Genomic DNA, 7,208 nt, shown 5'->3' on the forward strand with positions numbered 1-7,208 from the left:
AAAGCACAGAGTCCTAACCACTGGACTGCCAGGGAATTATAGTAGTTATATTATTGGTAGTAATATGTATAACCGGTAGTTATATTTTTAACTAGTTGTCAACATTGTTTTCCAGGTAGCAAAAAATATACTCCTTTAAACACTTGCTTTTTTCAACTATTTTTTAAATATTTATTGAACAGAATTGAATCTTTCTGTGGAAAAATTATCAAAACCAAGGCTTAGGATCATGACTGGGAATCTTCATTACCTTTCACATACACGGTGCATTCAGGCCTTGCTGACGTGTGTAGATTCTTCCTGTCAAATATCAGAAGATGAGCTCAAGACAGGTCAGAGCATCTCCGGCAACACATGTGGTCCTGAAAATGAAACCCACTCCTGGAGTGATACTGGGGACGGCAGGACTGGGGACTCAGTGTAGAGAGAGAGACAGCCAGGAATAACAGCATCCTGGAGATGTTTGGTTCAGCATCGGGAAACTCCATCAGGAGCCGCAGAAGACAGTGGTCTGTAAAGCACCGGTTGTCAGCCTGGCTGGTACAAAGACGGGATAAAGATACCTGGAGACAGGGAGCGGGTTACCACCTCACACAGTTTTCTTCTTGAGAACGTGGCTTCTCTCTCTCCTTCGCATGGAGAAAGGGACGTGTTCAATTTGTCCCCAGACTCTCACCCAGGCTGGGGGACTGGCTCTAAGAGAATGTTTCCCGATGTTTGGAGATCTCTGCATTGTATCCTCCGGTTGGATGTGTGCTTTGGTGACGTGGAATGTGCATGAGGTGGGGTCTGCAGCTGGTCGGGGCTGCCACAGCAGGGGTGAGCTTCAGAGCACCGAGAGCATGACACCTCCAGGCAGAAGACGCCGCAGACTCCCCAGGAGGCTCACCGACTCGGCAGAGCCCGGCCTGGCCTGCCGGTCCCCCATCTGGCCATAATGAATCTGTAGGATTAGAAACCTGATCGGAGAACAGCAAACTCTCCGACCTCCCACCCCTCGGGAAGCAGGTGCAGGGGAAGGGGACAAGGGGAGAGCGCTCGGGACCTGGACATCTTAGCGTCAAGTTGCTGGGGCAGCCCTGGCCAATCTGAGCTGTGGTAAAGGACAGGGGTTTTGAAATGACTTGAGACTGCAATTTTAATAACACAACCAGACCACAAAACAGCGGATCCTGAGGAACGTAACAGCACACATTGGGACTGACTCTCCCCTGGTTCCTTCACACGCGTTCTGTGGAGAAAAATAAAACCGTTCCAGTGTTCATCACTGAAGTGATCGGGCTTAATCAAACCATTTAGTACATCCAGAGGAATGCGAGGACAGGAACACAGGTAAGTCCCTTGTCACTAGCTCAGAATCTAATATACTGACATTCATTAGGGAGCAAACACTGGAACAGAGAGCTTTCAGGACCACGTGTCAGGCAAACATGACCTAAGGGGCACAACCATGAGGAAGGAGCACGGATTATGCAGCGTGTGGCCTTTTACCAAACCCTTCCTGGTGACTCAAAAGGCTTTCTCTACTACTTCCTATTTCTGCTGGTTTTATGAATCACTGCATACGTAAGTTTCAAGGAAAAGCATTATTTTAGGCATAAGATGGTCAGTGACACCGATCCCCCAGCAGCCCCTGAGAGCCAGAGACTTTTACTTCTCCACCATCCTCTACAGAAAGCTCAAGGCCCGCCTGGAAGGCAGTTCGGTGAATTGAGACTGTTTTGCTGCTGCTGTGTTGAGATCTATTAACATCGTCAGTGGTTTTCCTGAGCTGTTTTTAATTAATGGTTTATTTCAACCAAAGTGGTGGATGAACAAAAGTAAATACGCAAACGTTTGAAAACAAATTGGGTTGGAGTGAGGAATTGTGCATTTACTTCTGCACATTTTCAGCTACCAATGACATGCTGTATTTCCTTAGAGTGCAATCTGACAGTTTATCACCTCTTTGAGTTCCTGTGCATCTATTTTATCTCTAGTGATACTACTAACGGGGGGCTTATTTGCACTTACCGCACATTATGACAAATACATCTATCCACTGACATTTAGGTGACTGCAGACAGATGGAGCTATAAAAAGCTTCAATTGCACCACGCCTCATTGCCTGGGTTAACTTGCACTTTAATGAAGCAGAGGTAGAACTGTGAGGAAGAGGATACCACAATCTGTTAGGTTTCAAACTTGGAGAAAGTCTCAAATAGCTAAGATGTGAAGCTTCTTTGTGGAAAGTGTTTATTGAACATCTACTGTATGCACAATGCTGGTCAAGACACTGAAAAAAAACATCAGATGGGATTTTAAGCACAGACGCCACCCTCCAGGAAGAGATTACTTTGTGGAAGAAAAATGATCTCCACACAAAACCATTAAAAGTGAAAAAACAGGATACATGGATATATGCAACGTATGTATTATGTAAATACATTACACATAGATTTAATGCTAAACTGAGAATGTCAAAGTGGACATCTGTCCTAGCCCAATCAGCCTAAGGCTTCCAGAAGCAAACCAATAGTCTGACAAAGTCAATAGTCTGACAATATCCATTGCTATGAAAGTACCTGCACACGTACTGCACTTGGAGGAAATGTGGAAACTACCAATTTGGGTGGAAGGGTGAAATTTAAATAAATCAACATTGTGATAGGCTCAGAGCAAGGCAGGGCACTGTGTAAAGGGCTGAGCATCAGGTTTGGACGACACATTGGACCTAGGGTTCTGTATCCTCGGAAACAAAAGCTGGTATGTCCAGTGCTGTGTTCCCAAACTCTTATTTGAATCTCTGTCCCTCATTTGCAAGCTAAGGCAACTTGTGTATCAAAGCGAATTACATAAAAGGGAGATATTTCATCTTACTGATACAATTTCAAATAGCAAAATTTCTGATCGTCTATGATATTTAGAAAACAAAGTTTCTCAGTGAGTAAGAAAGCAGCAGTCACTCGAAGACACACTACAGCTGCAGCATGTCCATGGGAGAAATACTGTTTCCTGTTAACTCTGCAGCTGGCTTTATCTGTGCCTCATGAAGGGCAATGCAGATTTATATTTTCTCAGTCTGAGCTAGTTTTTGCTTTCTCGCCCCCATTACAACCTGAAACACACACTGTGCTGCATTTCGTTAGTAATGTTCAGGGCTGTCTCCAAGTTAAGCTATAACTGCAAAGTGCCCTGTATCCCCACCAAGGTCCTAGCACAGTGCCTCCTACGTGATGGAGGCTCAAAAATATTCTTTGGACTGAATGTGATTATCAAGAAATAGCAATATTTCAAGTTCACCAAGCCCAAGCAAAACGAAGATTAGGTCGAGGCACGCGGTAGGTCAGGGAGCTCTTCAACAACCCAGAGACCTCCCCACTTGCAAAACTGAAGGGAGGCCATTCTTCCTCAGCTGGAAGAAACAATCATTTAACGGGATTTCTATACGAATCCATTCAGCAAAGTTGAACCTACAAAAGGAACTCTCGAAGGAAATAGGCGGCTATGACTCGGATTAGCCTGTGAAAATCCTGCTCATGGGAGTTATATACTTTGAAACTGGCATCTTTCAGACCTTGCTCGTTTTATGAATGGGAACAGTAATCAGCCTTTTCTTCTGTCTTATCCTACCCAAGGATAAGAGGGGAGGGGGAGGGGGAGACATTCTTAAAGGTGACTCTTTAAGAGTTAGCTTTAGGCTTGTGGTATTTGAGTCCACTTGGCAGGTTTTATGAGGCAGCTCTAGGACAATGTAACAGCACATAGAGGAAATAAAAATGCTTGCTTCTTTGATAAAGTGTAACTTCAGTTCATTTCTTTGCTACTTAGGCTAAAATGGCCCAAGGCCACTTACTTAAGGAACTTTAATCACTTCCTTCTGCTACTGTTGCTCATTTTGAGAATATAAAGGGCCCAAGCAGGAAAGCTGCTTGGGAATGGGAAATGATCTAGCCAAGAATGTAGGTGACGCAGAGTACACAAGCCCTAGTCTCAGAACACCGTAACTTCTCGGTTCTTGTTATAATTTTATGACTTCGGTCAGTTAAAAAAAAAAGTTGAGATTTTCTGTGGGAAATAACCAATTTAAATTATAGAACAGAAGAGGGTATATATATCCTGAATAAATACACTCTGGAATATAAAACTGAAATCACAACTCTCTCCGAAGCCAAAGCTCAGGTATCTCAGGATCAGGACACCTATGGTTAATTCTATGCTAAAATACAAAGAGCAACTGGCCAAACCAATCCATGCTGTCACCTAAGGTTCAGTTTGATATGTAAAACACACCACTCAAGGAGCTTCTGATCACATGTTGCAAAATGGACGTAGTTCTGAACTTTTTTCTGGGTAAGAAACCTTCGTTTACCCTTTATATGTTAACCTTAGACAAATGTGGAACTTAAGTTGATGGGTGTCGCAAATCTGCATGAATTAAAGACAATTATCAAATCATGTCTTTGTAACTTGAGATGAAACTGATCTTAGATTTCTTTGTTGACTTTGCAATTAACTTGGCATCTTTCCAATGATCTACATCACTAAAGAGAAACTGTACAAAGCCTACCCTTAAAGTCTCAGAAAAGAACACCATTTCTGTTTTGCTATAATGCTCCTGCATCTTGAACAGTATTTAGCATATAGAATGTTAAACTGATACTGCAGAATAAATCACACTGTGCATTACTGAAACAGCCTAAGGAACATTTCATTTTTACTGAAGTCAAAGGTATGTTGCTGAAGATGGCATCCTTTAAATGGGAAAGTGAAACGTGTTCCTCTAACCCAGCTCCAAAGTGTTGATAGCAAATCTAATTGAAATATATTCATTTATGAATGGAGAAAAGAGAGACATCTAGTGGATGGATTGAGAGACTAAACTCAAAAGCCACCCCACTCCTTCCATCTCTTGTTAAATGTCTGAAAAAGTCAAGAATACTAAAGTGCTAACGATTGAACAGTCTTCTACTTGGGGTTTAAGAAGCCGTGTTTTTCTCCTTGCGGGGGGTGGGGGGGAAGAGTACTTAAAACCATTTAATTCATCCTTCCAGTGCCCTAAGGAATAATGTCCAGAGTTGCAACTTCCATTTTATAAAGGTGAAGAAAGAGAAATAGGAAAAGACAGTACTGCTCAGATCAAATAAACGTACTTCTTTTGAGATGTATCAGTGGCAGGTGAATTCAGACATACAACTCAAATGTAATCCAAACGTGAGCTCATTAGCAGACCCTTGATCCTGAAGTTATTAAAATATACATACATATTAAGGGTTGAACCACTTTTTCAATGGCCCATCTTGCAAGGGATGAAGTTAAAGACAGCTATAAATGGATGTGTAAATAGAATTTTAATTTGGGCCAAATATGTGACCTATTTTTAAAACAGACATCACCCTGCCTGCATCGTAAGTATTCTTTTTAATTACTGAATCAAAACAGTGGCAGGATCAAAAATACTATTTCCTCAAGTCCTTTTTGATCCAGATCATTTTTCAAGAAATATTTGAGCACTTCCCACATGCCAAGAATTGTATTTCATAACATGATCACAAACTTCACTTTTACTTGTAGCCTAAAAACGCTTTCCCAGTTTTTAAAACCAGTTGAGGTACTTTCTAATTCGCAAAAATCCAGTTACACCACTAACAAATTTAAATTTCAGCATCAGTGAGAGCGGAAATATGGTACATAAATTTAGCACGAATTTAGAGACACATGGCCAAAATGTGTAAGAGCTCAAATATGCCACTTGGCCTAGATCAGGACAGTTTAAGGTTCCAATGGTTGTTCTGTATCGAAGTGTCCTTTACTTCCTTTCTTTTTAAACATCATTGCCTCATAACGTCCAATTCGGCCTCGAATAGACTTGCTGAGTGTTAGGCTCCTGCTATTCATTCAGCCCTTCAGCCTGGTAACTACGGGCATCATGTGTAACTTGGTAGACATATATTTAGGTCATTTGATACCTCCCTCTCGTCAGCAGCATCTAGCACAATAATGCTGGTATAAACTCTCCCAACAGGACGGGTCTGAGAGGCTAAGCAATGCTGCCAAATAAATTTTGAAAAAAAAATTAATAAACCATATGCTGTTCAGTATAAACAAAACATAAAAACAATCATCACCAATGAGCCCTATTCAGCCACTAAGTACTTAAGTGGCCTCACATAGTGTGTTCCCTCATCTGTAAAATGTGAGTTGAACAAGACCAAACTCTGAAAATTCCATAGTGTTACTGATGTCCATCGTGTGCGTGTGTGATCTCAACCTTAAAGGCATCGATTTTCAAGTCTCTCAGTGTCTGAGGGTGGCAAACATCTTCCCATCTTACACCCCACTCTTCAAACCTGTCCACATTCACAACATGCTGACCCTCCCCAGCTACTAACTGTCACACAGGCCGTTGCTTCCATAACCAAAACATCTTCCCCACCTATTCTCCATCTACCAAAATCTTGTTCTTCTTTCAAGGTCTCAGGAAAGACCAGTAGTAATACAGTAGAAACTGCCCTGTGAAGTACTTCCATCATCTCATGAATGTACATGACATCCCAGCTGAGCATTATGGCACAAAAACACAAGTCTCAGATTTTCTTATTGCCCAGCCCTCTAAACAGTGGATTCTTAAGCATTTGCTTGGGAAAGATACCATGTACGTCCAATAAGAGAAAGAATGTATGGTTCTAATTCCAGTATCAACTTTCTAATAAACCTCCAAGAGATTAACAATCTACCACAACACTGACTCTTATTCATTGAAAATGGAGGCAATTTTGAAGTCATCACCTCTAAATTAACTGGTTTAAAATGGGATTTGGACAAAAGAATCAAAATTGATCAATAAAAAACCAGAGCTAGGAATCAGTAGTGTTTCTACTGTTGACACTGAATGTTACAAAACATTTCAGGGCATTTCAATTAGCCTTGTACAATGCTATGATTTAGAGACATTGGCCATTTATTTACACCATGGAGATTTCAAAATGATCAAAGACCTAGTTAAGGAATTATTGAAGACCTACTTCAGAAAATGTATGATCACTTAAATAATTCCCCACTGTTTTATGTAAAATTTAACTGTTTTGTTTTTAAGGCAAAAATTCAGCCTTAGTTTTCTGATATAGATAATTTTAAAGGAAAAAAGTTGTATACTCAAGTAATTCAAAGTTTTAATTTCAAAGTGAAAAATGGATTTTATTCACTCATCTATCGAACACATTTACCTA

This window comes from Hyperoodon ampullatus, assembly GCF_949752795.1.
Source record: "Hyperoodon ampullatus genome assembly, chromosome: 8".
NCBI classification, from domain to species: Eukaryota; Metazoa; Chordata; class Mammalia; order Artiodactyla; family Ziphiidae; genus Hyperoodon; species Hyperoodon ampullatus.